General features: G+C 27.3%; 2 long non-coding RNA genes across 2 annotated transcripts; one reads left to right on the forward strand and one right to left on the reverse strand.

Annotated features, from left to right (window-relative positions):
• Window positions 1-1,470: 1,470 nt before the first annotated feature.
• LOC126833613 (uncharacterized) lies at window positions 1,471-2,856 on the reverse strand. Its single transcript, XR_007684981.1, has 3 exons — window positions 2,725-2,856; window positions 2,498-2,642; window positions 1,471-1,611 (listed from the first exon to the last, which is right to left on the reverse strand). It is a non-coding gene; the product is annotated as an uncharacterized LOC126833613 (long non-coding RNA).
• Window positions 2,857-4,895: 2,039 nt separating this feature from the next.
• Window positions 4,896-6,281, forward strand: LOC126833626 (uncharacterized). The gene is made up of 3 exons (XR_007684987.1): window positions 4,896-5,027; window positions 5,110-5,254; window positions 6,141-6,281. It is a non-coding gene; the product is annotated as an uncharacterized LOC126833626 (long non-coding RNA).
• Window positions 6,282-20,304: the final 14,023 nt, after the last annotated feature.

The following is a 20,304-nucleotide window of genomic DNA, read 5'->3' on the forward strand; positions in this document are numbered from 1 at the left end:
AAATCGTACCCGAAACGTATGTACCTACTTTATAAGGCCGTAAGAAGTAAAATTTCTTCTTTAAATTTGGGGAAATATATTTTTGGGATCAGCGTGAAAATGGTACGATAACTTTCATAGTATAATATATTATATTATATTCTTACAGTATTGACTCTTCCACTTGTTTGATGTTTGCTTTTTGTAGAAGTCCTCAATGGCTCGCGTGGGTTATGGTAATAATGAAAATGTATTTCTGAAATTGTGGCTACATGACTTTGTATCTTTATAATATATAAATACGTTATGCCTTTAACCGCATTTTGTTTTGACCTTTTGATTTATAAAGAAAAAAATAAAAGATTTATATCCTTAACCTAATCCATAATATTGAATTATTCCTCTTTTGGGACCGCTTTTACATAATAATATTGTTAGGTATCTGTAATCTGTAATTATTGTAATACACGAAACCAATAAAGTAGAAAATACAAAACAAATATGTAGTATGTATATACAGTCATACTATTCATAAGTAAACATTCGATATTACCTAATTTATATACCTATGTATATAATTATTTTGATACCTAAAAATGTGCAAATTATTTCGCAAACAAGTATTTGTCTAGAATAATGTTTGTTTTTTTTATTCAAAATTATGTGGCCTTTCTTTTACAATTTATTATAATTATAATTGGAAATCATTATTAACAACCTAAGTTAGGTATAACAATATGCATTTTGTTTAGCGGCGGTGACAAAATTTTAAGTTCAATTTTTTTCACAATATTTTACTTAAAATAAAACAAAATTAAGTTTTTTAGAAAATTACAACTGCATAACAATTATATTAGTAGGAGAATTACTATTGCTTTTTTTTTTTTTGTAAATTAAATTTCAATGTAAAATGTAATATCAAGTTATATAACAAACGTATAATTATAATTGTTTTTTGTTACCTATTTAAATACAAATGAAAATAAAAAAATTACAGTTTAAATGATTCTTAATAATTGTTCTGTTATTCAGAGTCATTTATTAATCTTCAGCTGTTTTAATTTCAAACTATTAAGTATTAACCGTGTAAAACATGTGTTTTTATTGTACTTAATGTACAACCGTCTGTATGTGAATCTTAAAGCTAATTATTCGCCTTCAAACGAATATTTATCAACAATTCCCATTTTACTTATACACCAATCATGATGCAATTGCAATAGCAATAGTTACTACTTAAATATGATATACTTTATAATACTTCTTTTATGTTTTACCTGCTGAAGATTTAACTCTGCAACAACTGTGACTTACTAATACTATAATTGTTAATTCACGTTTTCATTTTATGCTATATTAACTTAATACCAACATACTTACACAGAACAGCATACACTGATTACATTGTAAAACTATTCATAGTAATTTTTTATTTTGTTACTTTATAGGAGAAAAATTGGGCTGTTTAAAAATAATATTAAAACGAATAAATATTGATGTATCTGGTTTGTTTATTAGTACCAACACATATTAGTTATAAGAAAATATATTACATCAAACTATAAATGAATATGTGTTGTGTAGGCTATGGCATTTTTGAAGTTTGAGAGCGATGAATTGAAATTAACAATTCTGAAACAAAATAAAAAAAATATCAATATTAGTTGGTTGTTAAAATATAAAATTATTATTATTTTTACTATTCAAAATAACAAATAAATATTTGAAAAACAAAATTAGTTTAAAATTTAATTTTTATCAACTTATATATTAATATTAACTTAGTATCCCACAGAGGCTAAGAGGCAATATGGCTTAAATAAATAAATTGTATTAAAATTTAAGTTTATGATTTTAAAGTATATTTAAAAAAGGATATTTAAAAAAAAAATTAATTCGTAATAAATGAAATATAAATTAATTAATAACATTTAATTGAAAAAAATTGTTGGCTATAAAAATGTATTTAGCTAATATGCATATTATTATTTTTTTATAGTATCAAACGTTTACAATGACGAATAATTGTGAAACTAATTAAATTAATTTAATGTTCTTTTTTAATAAGATGAATAATATAAGAAATATTGTATTATTTTCAAAATAATAAAGCAAGAAATGGTTATAGTAAATTAAAAAAAAAAATTTTAATTTAACACATCAACATATTTTTTTTAAATTTCAATAAATAATATTATATGAATTATTATTATTATTATTACATAAAACAATTCAATATTTTTAAAAATTCAATAAAACAAATTATAAAAATATTAACTAATACATAAAACAATTATTGTTAATTTTAAAAAATCTTCAATTAGTTTATCTAATGTATGTTCTACAAAATCAACAAAATAACATTCTGTTATTAATATTTTTATATTATGTTACGGATTAAATAAACAAAGCATTTTTTTTTAAAAAATGTTAAAATTTTGGGTCTAATAAATATTTAGACAACGCATGTTTTGTTAAATATAATATAAATTCATTGTTTTTCAATATTAAAACATACCATGATTTGGTTGGTGGAGGGAGCAGTCTTGGCCACGATTTTGATGGTTTTGGCAGAGTTAACTTGTCCTACGACAACGATGTTCATGGATACCTTTTCAGCGCCCATTTTTGGTTTTTTTGTTGTTTCTTAGAGAAGTGATAGACTGCAAAATTAGTAAAAAGAGTTAATAATCATATTGAGTATAAATAATTGCAATCACAATTTTATTACAGCGGTATACTCACCAAAGAATTATGATGCACAAAAATTGTGTTATGCTAGATCTAAAATTCTGTCTGCTATTTATACTCGTCGGAATGGGATAATAACGTTACACTAAGTGGCGTGGTAATACGGTGCTATGATTCTATGTCTGTGATAGGACGCCAAAACCAGACGAAAAGTGGCCCCACTAATCAAAGAATAATTATTACGATATCTAAATATTTACAAATTATTTACTAAATTAGCATTTATACGAACTTCGAAAAAAATGTTTTCCCGAATAAATCATCAAATAAATTTGTTTATTTACATTGCACATTTTCAAGACATAAAAATAGTACGATCTTGTCAACTCGATAGTAAAATCAAAATAATTACCTCGGTTTATTTCTATAATTTGTGCGAGCAAAGTTATTATTTTCTAATTAAAGCAATAACAATATTTTATATACTCAGAATATTTTTGTTTGTATAATGATAAATCGAAGGAAGTTTTAACTACACTATTTGTACTTCTTTGTTTGTGGTTATAAACGCTTCACAGGAAACACAAAGCTGTAAAACAAATAAGTATAATGAATATAAGGGATATCGGTGCGACTAATATTTAATATAAAAATTGTCATAGGATTGAGGATTCTACATTTTATCGTTAATACTCAATATCTGAGACGTTTTACTTAAATTTAATATTGCTACGCGCCATTGTAATAATAATAGTAATAATATAAATTGTTTATCTGCATTCTGCATTAGCTTTTGTTTTCTTGAGTCCAAAAACATAAAACCTTTGTCGACAGCTGCGATGGTTTTACTTTTACTATGATTTCGAATACTACTTTAACGACCGATCTCAGTTATAACGAGGGTTTCAGTAAGTGAAAAACAGGCTGACGTTTTATAAACAATGGTAGGAATAAAGTAGAAAAATAATAATATAGTTGGTATTGGATTGTGTGTCGCAGCACAACTACAGAATTGGAAATATGACCAACATTTTTTTAATAGATATTTATTTGATTAACAATAATATTGTAACTGTAAACAATAAATCAGTTAAAATCATTCAATTCGTGTAGTAATTAAATATGTAATATTTTGAAATTACGTCACTATAAATCTGATTTGATTTTGGCAACTCGCTTTGGAACAAAAAATATTAAGTATAAAGTTGTGGTTTAGTCTATTATAAATCAAAACGTGCCAACACGAAATCATAGGTTCTGTGTATTTTATATTAGCTACCAAATAGATCATAAAACCAACAATATTGTTAGTAAACAATTTTAAAAACTCATATTATGTTGTAAATTAAAAACCAAATATTATACGGTACATCTTTAAATATTACACGATTTTTTGTACACATCTTTTTTAGAAATATGACATATTTATCAAGTGCCACTTTCTAACCAAATGGAGAAGCCGTAAACTGTTTAACAGATATGAGTTTGCTTAAAAATTGTATTAACACACTATGCATGTACAACCGTATAATAATTTCACTGATTGTATAATTGCAGATGTAAAATATATAATTATATATACCATACACGTGCACTTAATGCTATTGATATAAACATAGTTTTAGACAAGTTTTGCATTTTCAATTTGGTTGCAGTTCAGTAGTTACGTACCCTATTGTACACGAAATACTATAAATTATGTTTATACAAAACATTTTTTTTAGTAAATTTACACCTGTGATATTATTGAAAACACGGCAATAAAACTAACCATTATGTTAGCAAACAATAATTAATAGACTTTAAAACATAATTATTTAAATTTATCCCATATATTCGAAAATACATTAATTGATCCTAATTAATCAGAGCTATGCATAATTTGAAAATATAACAAAAATAATATTTTTTTTTTAAATTCAATTTTTTACTTATTGACATAACTTTATGTCAATAAGACTTCATGGAAATAAATTATGTTTAACGCGGGTTCTTTTTAAGCCTATACAAACATATAATCGGTTGTGAGTTGTAAAAATGTATGTGTAGAATCGTCATTTCGTCAAATGGTCTTTAATTTTCGTACCTAAAATGTGTAACATTTGTTTTATTATTGAGTAATTATTATTTACTTTACTATGTTCAATTCATAACAACGTTTCGTTCTGCGTTACGTTGGTCTTTGATTAGTGGGGCCACTTATCGTCTGGTTTTGGCGTCCTATCACAGACATAGAATCATAGCACCGTATTACCACGCCACTTAGTGTAACGTTATTATCCCATTCCGACGAGTATAAATAGCAGACAGAATTTTAGATCTAGCATAACACAATTTTTGTGCATCATAATTCTTTGGTGAGTATACCGCTGTAATAAAATTGTGATTGCAATTATTTATACTCAATATGATTATTAACTCTTTTTACTAATTTTGCAGTCTATCACTTCTCTAAGAAACAACAAAAAAACCAAAAATGGGCGCTGAAAAGGTATCCATGAACATCGTTGTCGTAGGACAAGTTAACTCTGCCAAAACCATCAAAATCGTGGCCAAGACTGCTCCCTCCACCAACCAAATCATGGTATGTTTTAATATTGAAAAACAATGAATTTATATTATATTTAACAAAACATGCGTTGTCTAAATATTTATTAGACCCAAAATTTTAACATTTTTTAAAAAAAAATGCTTTGTTTATTTAATCCGTAACATAATATAAAAATATTAATAACAGAATGTTATTTTGTTGATTTTGTAGAACATACATTAGATAAACTAATTGAAGATTTTTTAAAATTAACAATAATTGTTTTATGTATTAGTTAATATTTTTATAATTTGTTTTATTGAATTTTTAAAAATATTGAATTGTTTTATGTAATAATAATAATAATAATTCATATAATATTATTTATTGAAATTTAAAAAAAATATGTTGATGTGTTAAATTAAAATTTTTTTTTTTAATTTACTATAACCATTTCTTGCTTTATTATTTTGAAAATAATACAATATTTCTTATATTATTCATCTTATTAAAAAAGAACATTAAATTAATTTAATTAGTTTCACAATTATTCGTCATTGTAAACGTTTGATACTATAAAAAAATAATAATATGCATATTAGCTAAATACATTTTTATAGCCAACAATTTTTTTCAATTAAATGTTATTAATTAATTTATATTTCATTTATTACGAATTAATTTTTTTTTTAAATATCCTTTTTTAAATATACTTTAAAATCATAAACTTAAATTTTAATACAATTTATTTATTTAAGCCATATTGCCTCTTAGCCTCTGTGGGATACTAAGTTAATATTAATATATAAGTTGATAAAAATTAAATTTTAAACTAATTTTGTTTTTCAAATATTTATTTGTTATTTTGAATAGTAAAAATAATAATAATTTTATATTTTAACAACCAACTAATATTGATATTTTTTTTATTTTGTTTCAGAATTGTTAATTTCAATTCATCGCTCTCAAACTTCAAAAATGCCATAGCCTACACAACACATATTCATTTATAGTTTGATGTAATATATTTTCTTATAACTAATATGTGTTGGTACTAATAAACAAACCAGATACATCAATATTTATTCGTTTTAATATTATTTTTAAACAGCCCAATTTTTCTCCTATAAAGTAACAAAATAAAAAATTACTATGAATAGTTTTACAATGTAATCAGTGTATGCTGTTCTGTGTAAGTATGTTGGTATTAAGTTAATATAGCATAAAATGAAAACGTGAATTAACAATTATAGTATTAGTAAGTCACAGTTGTTGCAGAGTTAAATCTTCAGCAGGTAAAACATAAAAGAAGTATTATAAAGTATATCATATTTAAGTAGTAACTATTGCTATTGCAATTGCATCATGATTGGTGTATAAGTAAAATGGGAATTGTTGATAAATATTCGTTTGAAGGCGAATAATTAGCTTTAAGATTCACATACAGACGGTTGTACATTAAGTAAAATAAAACTTGTTTTTTTAATCAGTAAAATAATAAAATAATATTACATACAGCTTTTTTTTAGCAAGGGGTGGTGTTCAGGCACCGTAGACACCTCTCCCTCCAAAATACGCCACTATACACACTTATTTATTATAAAAAATGTGTACAAAGTATAAACAATTGTAAACAAAATGTAAGCAATTAACACAAAACTTTGTCACGGGCCACAGCTGCTGTTTGCAAAACATAACTTGGAAACTCATTAAGCCCGTCAAGTTTTATAAGAACATTTGAGTCGTTAGGTAACGGTTCGAACAAAAGTCAACCATCTTTTGTGTACGCATCAAACAACGTTGGATGTTTTTTATTCCTTATTTTTGAAAATGTTTCTTAAGTAGGTACCCAGAAGAAGTTTGTTTTCCGTTCGCATTTGTTGTCGTTGGCGTAAACGAGTGAAGTCATGTCAACGTAAACAACATTCGCTCAAACGAATCAAAAATATATTTTACATAAAAGCAAGTATAGTAACAACGACGTAGTTTTGAACCGTTTCAGAAAAAAACCCATAGAACTGCCATAAACAACTTGTTAAAAAAAAGAAACAAGTTTAATGACAAATTCGTCTGTAAAACAATAATGACTATTCGCAGATTTGTACCGCTTTCTGGAAAGGCATTCCTATATCTTACAATTATTTTTAAATAACAAATTAATGTCTACTACAATCCATACCAATACCGTATACAGCTGTAAAATCCGTTCATGAAACCTACATTGCATATGAAGGGTTGTAGGTAACTATCGAATAATGCAGCTTATTAAAAAAAACAAGTTGTAGGTTTACGTTCCTTGCCAAGCGAGCAGTTCTTCAAGACTCATACTTCGAAGGTTGCGACTTGCGTGCCCTCTGAATATTTATATTTTCAATATAAAAGTTGAAAAAAAAAGAAGGTTATTCACAATGCCCCAAAGAGAGGTTCACCGTTGAGCTTTTCTGGGACGTCATTACATTAAATCCGCTTTGTGCGATGTATTCGATACAAATTCGAAAATCCTATGTTATTTGGGAAAAAGGGGTCACAACAATAAATAACATTTTACGTTTTTGCAATATAACAGAACATATATATTGCATATTTATATACATGACAAATATTCTTTTTCATACAACGTTTAATAATAGTATGTTTTATGTATTTTGCAGTATAGAAACCAAATGAATCAATAAATTATCATTCGCAGGCTTCGCTTAAATTAGCATAGACTAATCAATAAATGAATAGCTAATTATTACAATTAGATTATATCAGAAATTATATTCCGTGTCGACCAAACACAATAGAATATTTTTCAATTTGCATATTTCAATTACACAATATATATATATATATATATATATATAGTAAGATTCAAAATAGAACTACCAAATATGTAAATACAATTATCAATTTTTTTTTAATGTTTAAAGAGAATATCAATTAATAGATTTAATAATATCGTTTATATATATAAATATTTACATGTATATAGCACATTCGCATCCTATGTATACACTTTACTTGTAAGTATAGATGAACTCGCGAGTACAACAAGCTATATTTTAGCTAATATAATAATAATTAATACACAATTGTCATAATAATAATAGAAAAAATATCTAAACGGATACATTATTCTTATTGAGTACGGTTAGGTTAGGTTATTAAATTGGTCTTACAATTTTTTTTTTGTATTAGGTCGATTTTAGTGGGATTAATTTAATCTGTATACATTGAAAGTTAAACGCTAAACTGAAGTACTTCTATTGTATAATATTATAATTATAAATTACAATGTATTGTTATTTTTTTCAATACTAAAAAAAAAATCCAATGTTAGGACCAATGTAAATTAGATCAGTAAAAAATAGCACAATTAAAATCAAAACAATGAAACATGGAATAATGTATAAAGGTAAAGACAGTTATTAAATCTGAAAGTAATTTAATCCGATCAAACATTTTTATGGGTATCTGTGTAAATTAAGAAACTAGCACAGTAAAACAACTAATAAGAAAAATAATGGGGAAGAACATTAGCCCATAGAAAATGTGTAAATCTAAATTAAGTACAGTCTAAACCAGTACAGTGTAAGCCAGCACAGTCGAAACCAAGTACAGTGCTGGTTTGAAATGTGCTTGATTAGGACTGTGCAAGGTCAATACTTAAAACTGTGCTAGTTTGGATTGTGCTAGGTTTGGATTATTCTGGTTTTTATTTACATAACATTATTAGACATTTATAAACATGTTATTATGAAAAAGTAACTTTTCTGTTTATTATCCTTGTAGTCTTTATACTTGACAAGCTAAACGTCTTATTCGTCCCGCGCTAAAATAATAGCTGGTGTTTTTGATGCCGTTTCAATTTTCCTAAGTTTAGTGCAGGTTGGTACAGTATAACGAAGTGCGAGGCAAAGGTTTTTAAAAAGTTCACTGTACAGATCTAAATCTATAACAGCTAAAACAAAAAAACAAAATGTTTTATATATAGCAAAGTAGAATAATTCACTGAAAATGTCGACCGGTCGATAACCAGTTTTGTATAATAATTACTGTATATTTTTAAAGTTAAACATTTTCTTTAATTTATTCTTAATTTATAAAATTAATTAAATACGCGTTCTTATTTTATTTTTAAACGTTGATAGCGCTCAGGAAAAGGAAAAAGGTATTCTAAGGATAAGGTAATATTGGGTAATTTTATAATATTGAACAATAACATAGACAAAAATGTTTTCACCAAGAAAAATTATAAAGTTATAATTATTTTTCGAAAAAATGAGTGTCTTACATTAAATTGATCAACTTGTTTATAAATTGATACTATAGGGACAGTTTTAGCAAGGAATGAAATGAAACCCTGGAGTTTAGGAATTTCTTAAATAGTAGATAGTGTGAACAGGATATCGTATCTCTCACTCTAAAAAAATAAATCACCTTGAATTCCTTTAAGGATCGTAATAACGTGCGTTTCGCTGAATCTTTTCTAAATGCAGTGCAGATGTGTACATTACATAATACATTTCCATATTAAGTCGCAAAGGTCTTTAAAAAGTATCCCATATGTTTCAAAATCAATATCATCTAAAACAAACCAAAAATAAATCCATTATTATCAATTATGATTTTAAAAATAAATAATTTGCAAATGTATAGATGCATAATGAAGCGCAGTGATCACCTCAGTTGTCGAGTAGGGTTTTAATATGTACAATATATTTTTTTTAATAAACTCTAGTAAACCTTTTTATTTTAATATGAAACCCCTTCAAAAAAGGGTGAATTACATAATGTTATTATGCACAATATATTATACTATGTTTTCGGTCGTTATAATTGTTAACATCAAAACATTATTAATTTGTGTCGTTTAGGGGAAAAAGCTAAAGAGATACATATTTTTAATTTGTTTTAAATGTGCATGAGAACCGACCGCTTCAAGAGGTTCGCATCGAAGATAAAAAAATATTAAAATATTATACATGATAAATAAAGTATAATTAACGGTTACCTAGAATTTCATTTGCATCTAGATTATTCTTCGCGTAATCTCGTACGATTTTAAGATTTGTTTTGGGTTTTTGATCAAACATCATATACAAATAAAGCTCATCGAATGTAATTGTACTATCTACCGGTTTGCCAGACCATTTTCTACAATCATTGTACGAATCTTCTACAATCTGAAATTGTTTTCATTGATATCAATAACTTTAAAACTTTAAGTATATGTAGTTACATATATTAAACTTTTTACCTATTAAGGTTTTTTAGAATTATAAATAATTAAAGTAGTATATGTGATTTTTTTTTCAACCAGAATTAAACTAACATTGACCTAATGTTAATTTTTATGACTAATTTAACTGTTGTTCAAAATTAAGGTTTTGATTTATGATCTGAATTATTATATGCACATTTAAATACTTAAATTGTATATGTAAAAATACTTTATTAATATTACAATTAATCTTATATTAAAATTGGCCAAAAACTAAAAATCATAATATAATAGTTAAAAATAATATCAAGAATTTTTATTTGTGTTCATTACAACACTATTTTTTTCCCAGACCCCAGTCATACTTCATATTATACATATTCAAAACCTAATAAAATATTTAATGAAAACTCGTTATCGCCAGTCAAGATGTTCAAAAATCCTTCTCTTAAGTATAGTTAGTTTAAACAGAAAAAAGGCTAACAAAAAATTTAAAAAATTAAAATATTTGTCAAGGCACAAAAGTGTCGAAGACTTCATTTAAATCTAAAAGACAGATAATGGGTAAGACTAAATTACATGTTTTAAAAGAAAACCTCTTGGCCAAATTGAGACATATGGTTTGATTTACTTACAGAATATATATGCATCACAGACATATATGACAAAACAAACTTACCGTCTTATATACTATAAAATAACACCATGATTGTATTTTTCTCTCTATCATACAAAGAATATACCATTATACTGTTTTAAAATCCGAATTTTTATCCATATATTACATTTCGATGTTCAGAACCAGATAATTTCAGGTTTTAGCAATATAGTTGCGGGAGTACAAGTATGTAGTAAGTAGTTTAATATAAACTATTTGTATTACAATGCTTTTATAATTTTGTGGTTGACTGTTGATTCACTCGTGTGTAGCAACCTGGAAATTGACTACATCGAAGCTAATAACATTAATAAAGTATTGAGCACCTTGCGGGGAGGTTCTGAGTACAAGCATTGTTGTTTGAACTTTAACAAACAGATTTAATGCGGCTTGAAAAGGATTATACACACATTGTTCAAGAGGATATCTTGAAATAAAATCGAATATATATATATATATATATAACTAATTTTACAAGTAATTAGTTATTTGAAGATGTTATTATATTATTTATTGCTGTTAATTATCCGATTTTATATAGTATTTTTTATTTAGGTTCGTCATGTGGTATGGCAACATTAAGTATAAAAATAACTATGTACTTGTTATTTCCAGAGGGAAAAATGTGTTTTCTACTTTCTGTTATGTCAATGAATAATTATTTGCATCCAACTCGCATTAGTTTGCATCATTAAAGTACAATGAATGTATACAAGCTTTTAATTTAATAAAGGAAAATGAATCGTGTGTACCCCGAAACGTATAATATTCGAGGTTTATGGAGACAGCCGTTCATAATTTCTGTTAGTTCTTTTAATATACTTTCGGTTTAGTTGACTTAACGTTATGAAAGCTTCTCCCGTACAAAAAAATGTTTTGGTACTCAAAATCACACTAATTATACTATACTCTTATAATACAGTAAACCAAATAATTCCCAAGGAATCGGTACCGATTATCCAGTAAATCAAAATGGTTGTACAACAATATAATTTAATATGCATGTCAATGCAGAAATTGTACGTTTCGAGCAACTATACCTATTGATATTGGCTAGATAGAAAAAAACAATAAAACAAAAATACAAAGCATATCCTCAATTGTTGAAACATATTACCTAGCTAACAGCTTGCATTAGGTTATTTAGGGCATCGTTTATAGTATTTATGGATACCTAAAGTGGATTTTACGGATTCCATATAGCTTCCGGATAGCAGACATTTTGTAAAATATATGCGTTACCTCGCCAAACGTCCGGTGTGGAAATTCTAAGTAAAGTTTAGAGAGAACACATTTGTAACAACACAACGGTTTGGCTGACCTTATCTCGACGGGAACGGCATCTTTGTCTTCCTTATTGGCATTTGCGTAAATATATTATATAAAATGTAATATATATATATATATATATATATATTATTGATCTCTCGGCCACGGAGAATAGCACAAAGTAATCTGTAATTTATTATTTGTGTGCGGTAAAGGGCGCCATTGTGACGGCTATAAATACCGTTGTTTCATTTTGTCTACTAAACGATTTGGAATCGATAAATCCGTTAAAAGCCATCGGCTACGCAACATATTTTTCCGGGTTACTTAAGTTGTGAATATTGTCGTTTAAATTTCACATTATAGCGCATAAAGGTTGAAAACAAAATATAAAAATACAAGAATGGCGTCCGACGATCAAGTGTGTTTATTGCAGCAACATAAAGATAGACCAAGCTAAATGGACAAATAAAAATATTACTTTAAGTACGTTCAACAGTCGATACATAACAGCTATATGTGTTTTAATGTATAAGAAAACAAACAAAGTTCTAGAATATATATACTTAGGTTTATGTTTAAAAAAAAAAAAATCATTTGTAATTACTAGAGTAAACTGAGTTTATATCAATACTTTATTTTGGGGAAAAGAGAAATTTAATGTAAATATAAATTCAATTTGTCAATACATTTTGTAATTAATTTCATCGGTATAGAAACGCAATATTATGGTAACAGCAAAAACGGAATACCCGTCAAAATTGAATTAAGAAGTCGACGGAAAACGCGATTTTTTTTTCTTCTCATCAAACTTAATTATTTAAAAAAAAAAAGTTCATTGTTGAACGCAGAATAAATAGAGAAAACCGTTTAAACGCTTAGTTGTTTAATATGCAAAGTCAGTAGGTTCCAATCTCTCTATATATCTATCAATAATATAAGACTCTTATTCGATAAAACGGAAGAGGGCTTTTCGGCCTTTTAATTGAACGCACTAACTGTTTTTATCGCACTCAAATAAAATTAAATCTACTTATTAGATTTGGGAATACTTGGAATTTGTTTAATATTTAAAATTATTATTGGTGCCGGTAAAATATTTGTTCACAACCACGGCAGAAACAAAACAACAAATGTTAAGACTTTAAGAACATAATATTAACACTAAAATTTGTTGATTCGAGCTTATGAGTTGATCAAAAACAATTTTAAGTAACTGAGTCGCTTTTTAGAAAGAGGGCCTAATTTCAAATTTCAGTTTTTTCACACAAAAAAACTATTTTTCTAGGTACATTTTTTTTAACGAAAACTTTATAATTTTGCTTAAATTGATTACCATTTAATGGGTTGATTTAATTTATAAAATATTAATTTTTAATTTCAATTTAGCCTGTGGAATTTTTTAAAAGTTGTAAAATTAGGCTTTAAAATTTGAAAGTTTATATTTATTTGATAAAAAAGGCACTTGTTCTGTGTATGAAATATAACTTGTTTATTCAATATCTTATGTCATGCACAATATTTTTGGAGGGACGATTGGGGAAATGTTTTTCCCACCTTTGAATTATCCACTGTTGATCAGCAGAATATATTCAAAATCTTCATATCCACTTTTGTATTGCCTCCCGATATAAAAAAACTAAATACAACATCTAATGGTATTGACGTTGATTGAACCCGTTTGATGAAATTAGGGGGAAAAATTATATTACAAATAAAATGTTTACAGCTGAAGAAACGTTTTATTCTACTCAACAGTGAGCTATAAAAGTTCTCATTCTCAACACTTCTATACAACTTACTGGTTCGATTCTGTGGACTGGTGTCAAAATTCGATCATTTAATGCATTAGACAATGCAATTTGTAAATATCACAGCCGATGCCATATCAGAACGGTTTACCGAAATACACGAGGTGTCGTTAATTGTGTGACGGTGAGAAATAATTAATTATCGCGGTAGATTGGTTAAATTAATTTGTTTTCTCGGCCGGGTGTTCGATTCGCCGTATTACTTATCTGTTGACGCCAATTTAGAGTCTCCTCTCTTCACCTTAGGGCTTAGAGCCATAACTACCCATCAATGGCTTATGTCCGATCACGGTCCGTTAGGTTGGGAAATGCACATATAGGTATACCAGGTACTGGTTTATCGACATAGATTGATCAACCCAACCCTAGCCCGTTTGCCGTTTAGGTTATGTATAATTAAATTTTAGATTACACTGGCATACCTACATTTACATTTCATGCAAATATTGTCCAGAAAATAAGGTACAAAAACCAATAACGAATTTACTACAATAATAATATTTTTGTTTTCTAAGTCGATTGCGCCGGTGTTTGATTACTTTAAAAAAAGAATGGGTTTTATTTTCTTCTACTATTGGATTGGACATAATACATGTACATATATATCACCGGGATGAAACGAAACGAAATATTATAAACTATGATGTGCTATTGAAAAACCTGAGCGAGAGTAAAAGATGCGACGCTATAGAATACCATTTGCCGGCCTAAGCTCACGGACAGACATAATATAAAAGCGTACAAATGATGAAAAAAGGCGATTTTTTTTCACTCGCGTTATTCTTTGAACGTACACAGTGAATTTGAAAGGCGATTGAGTTGGGATTCCATTTGGGGTAATGTCGCATTAACCTCTGGCAAATGTAATGTTACCGAACCTTTTTTTCAACCCACAGTCGTGTAATGCCATTTCAAAGGTTTCGAGATGATCTTTTTGCACGTCGCTTTACGGTTTTTTTTGTTCATAAATCCAGAAGGTATAAAACAAATTGTTATAATTACATGTGTAAAAAAAAATAAATCCAAGCTATAAAATAAACGGTTCTATTTAACAACTAGCATAATATTACCTTTGGTTATGGTCCGAATTTACGCTCTAACTTGAAAATAGATAAACAAAAAAAACCGAAAGTATGAATTATGAGTAATATATTGTAAATAATAAATAAAAAAATCTAATTAGAATACCGAAAACAATAAAATATATATATTGTTTTTTTACAAGCTTGGCCGAAGAGCAAACATTTACAATCTTATTATTTTAAATACCTAAATAAGTAATCAAATCTGTAGTGAAATATTATAACGAATTTTAAATAAAATATCTACGCGCAAGTCACAACCATAAATATTATAGAAGTAGGTTGTATTGTTAAATTTTTTTTTATATTGTGATTGTTTAAATTGTAAAGTGAAACATAATTTATGATTTTTTTTAGTTCAAATAAAATTAATATAGGTATAATTCAAATTCAAAACCGTAGAAAGAAGATAATAAAGATAAAGACTTCTGTGTTATTATTTTAAAGCTTGCACAAACCGTACATTGTTTCTTAGCAGTGGTATGTTGTTATCATAATAATATATCCTCCGGTATGATTACAGACGGTGTTATTGTTGTTGGATTTGTTTGCAAGCATTTGAAACTTAAATGACATTTTCGTTTTTGTAACGTAGCATCATTTCGAGCGAGCGACGATGCAATAACGACGCTTTTTATGAGCGCTTATAATACGTTGTTTTGGACAAGAGATTCCGACAGTTTAGTAGAAGCCAAATGGAGTATGAAATTAAAAAATTACTACAAGCACTCGAAGGAGAAACAATAAATAACTTGTTTCACTTTGGAGTTATCGTTGTTGTTGTTGGTGGTAAAACTTTTAACTCTCACTCGTTGGACTACCTAAATCGGTACAAAATATGCAATAAAGCAGAAACTTTCGGCTATTTAAGTTCTGAAAATGGAAAACATCTTGGGCGTTTTTAGTCAAATTTACGTTCTCGGAGTAATAATAACATTTTATTCAAGTTGTTTCTTATATTTAAAGATAATATTATTATTCTTGTATATAGTTATGATTGCCGCTATGTCAGACCCATACACATTTCTGACGCTTAAAGAAAAGAAACTCGCTGAATAATAAAAACAAGCTAAACACAAACTAGAGTGGTTTACTTGGAGCTAGATGTAAACCGAAATAGGTGTATATTGTATTATATAAATAAAAACATACTGTGTAGTGTATGAAGTTAATAGAGAAATTCTCTCAGAAATATCGATAAATTGAAAAATAATGATAGAGAGAAAGAAAAGATAAGATTTAGGCGGTCGTTCTTCTTTGTATGGAATAATGCAAAAAATAACAAGGAGGAGAAGTCACTTCATTATATGAAACATTTAAAAACAAGTTACTAAACGGTTTATATTTTTTAAATAGAAGAATTAAAAGGGATACATCTAAAAATTGGTTTTGTCTTTTTTTACTAACCAATGAAAAACTGTGATTATGAGAATCAAAAGGCTCTAAGCTACATATTTTAAAGTTATGTGTTTCATCGTACAACATTTGTAAATATAAGTCCATTACAAACTTTAAGAAAACTTTTAACAGTTCTTTTTTTGATAGGATCAAATGAGAATTATGTAATAATTAATTAGAAGCAATTATTTCTTCATTATCCCCATCGTGCTTACCAAGTTGAAACGTTTGTAGTTTCTCTGAGATTTTAATTAAAATCTTTAATATTCTTAACTTAATTCAAATTGTATTGTCTATGCTAGACTACGCTGTAACGAACATTAAGTATATTTTGTTAGCAAAAAGAAAATTCGAGATCTTATTACATACATATGTGTCGTTCATTGTAAAAGTGAATTATCTCCTTGTAAATGAATTTTGAAATAACGAGCTTTTTGTAAAATAATTTGTAGGTAAACAATTAATACAAGTGTCCATTCATTGTTTTCTATTTTTTAATTTATTTTCGCATTTACCGGAGTTGCTTCTCTTTTATAATGAAAGGTAGGTATGATTAAATGTGACTCCGTTAAGCGAAAATATGTATATTTTAAAAATGTGGAAATACACCATTTTTACAATATTAATGACCCATATATTGATGAAAAATAAATAAATACTTGGTTTGGCTAGAAAATAACAGCTATAACTTGTAACATTACTTTTTCACAGTTTGAATAGATATTATTGGCAAGAACTGCTGAGGCAAAACAAAACTGATCCATTTTGTAATAACAATAAATTATCGAATACACCTACAATTAATCATCGTTAGCGTTCCGATTTTATTAATTACATTCGTTATATTTTATGTAATTTGTTAACATAAAACGATTAAGATTAATACTTGCAGTAATTTTGATCTGTAGTTACTAATGAACGCAGTCCGATGAATACAATCAACGATTTATTATTGCCACTAGCTCGGCTTTTATAATAATACTTTTGACCCGACAAAAATAAAAAAATATCTCGATTTTCTACATAGGTATAACACAATATTATGACACCGTCGAAAGGGTATTTGGACTGTCACGGTTAAAGTGAATAATGGATAGGTTGAGTGAAAATTAAAGTTCACCCTGTAATTGGTTAGAACTCTTGTACAGAAGTGTATACATGATAGATCCCTCCAATGCCCCCCCTTTAAAGAATTGATTTTACTACTACAAATTATATTTATACAGAATAGAAATTATTTCCTTTTTATGTATTTTTTTTTGTTATGAACACAACAGAAGTACGTTTAAATCAGATGACCAATGCAACATTATCTAAGGTGCCTTAAATTTTTAGAGATGTTTTGTATCCCAAGTATTAATAACATGTGTTAATGTCCAAAATATAACTTTCTAAACCTATCGCCTAGATGTACATGAATTTTATCTTCATATAAAATAAAAGTTCCTTTTAATATGTTTTTTAATACCTGAAGTTATACGTTGTTTTCGCCTCACCAGTATTTCCCATATAGAGACCAGTTAACTTGGTTCTATCTGTGCACACTTCGAGCCAAAACAAGTAAATTAGTTTGGGCGTACTGCACGTTACGGTTTGGCAGAGGTGTGGTGTTTTTTTTTTTTGTTGTTAGTGATTAATGAATATGTGCCGTGTGTGTGTTTAAAACTTGTTTCGCGTAGAAAATTCCAATATTGCGTTTTATTAACAGCTGAGAAACGACAAAATACAGTCTGAAACGCACAATAATTATTTAAGTTAAATAAAAATTATGAAGATCTTACAAAAAAAAAACCTACCATCTTTGAATCTCAATCATTAAATAGCTATCACTTATTTATAGAATTATGGGGAGGAGGGGGGCAAGTGCAACTGTTAAAATTCACAAAGTAATAATATTAAAAAGATTAAATAATTTTTTGAACATGTTATGTTTAAAACGACGAATAATGTCTAAAAACAAAAAAGGTTATTTACATAAGTGTTAAACTGTTCTGTTGCACTTGTCCCGCATTTAGTTGCACTTATCCTTCAGTTCAATCTATTGTTATTTGTTGATTTTTGATTTATAAACGTGTAGGTATGAAATTCAAAAATGTAAACGTGTAATTCAAATTTTAAATTTGTTCTTTTCATAAAATATAACACAATTATTTTACACAATATTTTTTTTGTTATTGCATGACAAACAGACGCCGATGTTCGATTTAACGTTAAAATCTAAATTGTTATACAATATTGTTCTTTTCTCCAAATTATACACTATATCCGCTTACGGTACGGTCCGTATACTTGTATTATAGTTACACGGGAAACAAACACAAATAAGGTTATGTTATACGAATACAATAAATCGTGGTCCCGCGAGAGAGCATCTGTATTGATTTATGAGTGTTCGCCAAATGCTCCAATCGAAAGTTTTCATTATTACTTAAAAAAAAAATCCAAAAGAAAACTTGGCTCGCATTTAGAATAATATTTTAGGTTTTGAAAATGTACCATCGAATTGCAAATACATCTCCAATTTGGCAGATAAGACAAATAGTTTTAAATGCATAAGGTACAACTTGCAATGACTGCATCCGATCCCAGAAGAAACAATAGATTTCTAAAAGATATTTATTGTCTTAGTTGGCGTTAAAAAATGGTTTAGATCCATTTATTTTTCTCTATTTAAATTTAAATTGTTTTTCTATGGTTATTAATGTAGTTCTTTTTTTATGGCAAACAATCGAGTAGAGGGTAATAATTTCTCGCTGATTTTTTTTCAAACGATTTAAGTTTTCTAAGACCAATCCGTGCCGCTAAAACTTTGAAAAAACACTATGCTTTATGCCAAGTACTTTTTCCACAATTAGTATATTTTTATTAAAAAAAAAAATCACTTTTCGGTTTTTATTTTTTTTAAAACTGAATCTTCCATAACGAGGAGCTGATTTATTAAACAACATTTTGGTTATTTATCAATTATATTGTATTGTACTTGTAGATAATCATTTTTTTATACTCGCTTTCAATTCTATAAAATCTTCGAGTCTTTACGTTATTTATATATATGTTTTCATAATAGCGATTCATCATTTCTATACTAATAACGGCTGTAATATTCAGATGTGTACTTGCCATAAAGGGAATTTATGCAAATACATTTAATCTGTAAAGCCGAAAAACAGCGTCATAAATTTGACCCCTGGATTTAGCCCAATCATCTCATCCGACAATGTTGTTGTACCGTTCAACTAATCCGTTAATTAGGAAATGCAAAACAGATTTCATCCCCAACCACTATCTGCTAGATTAATTATACTCCTGAACGGTTGTCAGCGTTAATGGTGGAATTATGTATACTAACATGTTACACATAACTTTTTAAATGTAGGGGCTGTCATTGCTATATTATTTTGGTATAAAACAATTATAGTATGTTTTAAGGAATTAGTGAACTTTGTTTAGAAACCTATTATAACACTATAGTATTCAGTTATATAATATCATACTCAATTATCTTCTAGCGCTGTGATAACTAATAGAATAAAATATATTAAATTCTTGATATTTTACTGTAATAATAATTTGTACACTGTGGTAAAGAGTTGACTGCATAAGTGATATAAAAAAAACAGTTAAATTAATTTAACATTCCAGATATTATATATCTGTATTATATTGTATTCTACCGG

Source organism: Adelges cooleyi, unplaced genomic scaffold (assembly GCF_023614345.1).
Source record: "Adelges cooleyi isolate 19-005CV unplaced genomic scaffold, UGA_ACOO_1.1 ACOO_flye_CR_arks_rails_tigmint_CR_PRNA_2, whole genome shotgun sequence".
NCBI classification, from domain to species: domain Eukaryota; kingdom Metazoa; phylum Arthropoda; class Insecta; order Hemiptera; family Adelgidae; genus Adelges; species Adelges cooleyi.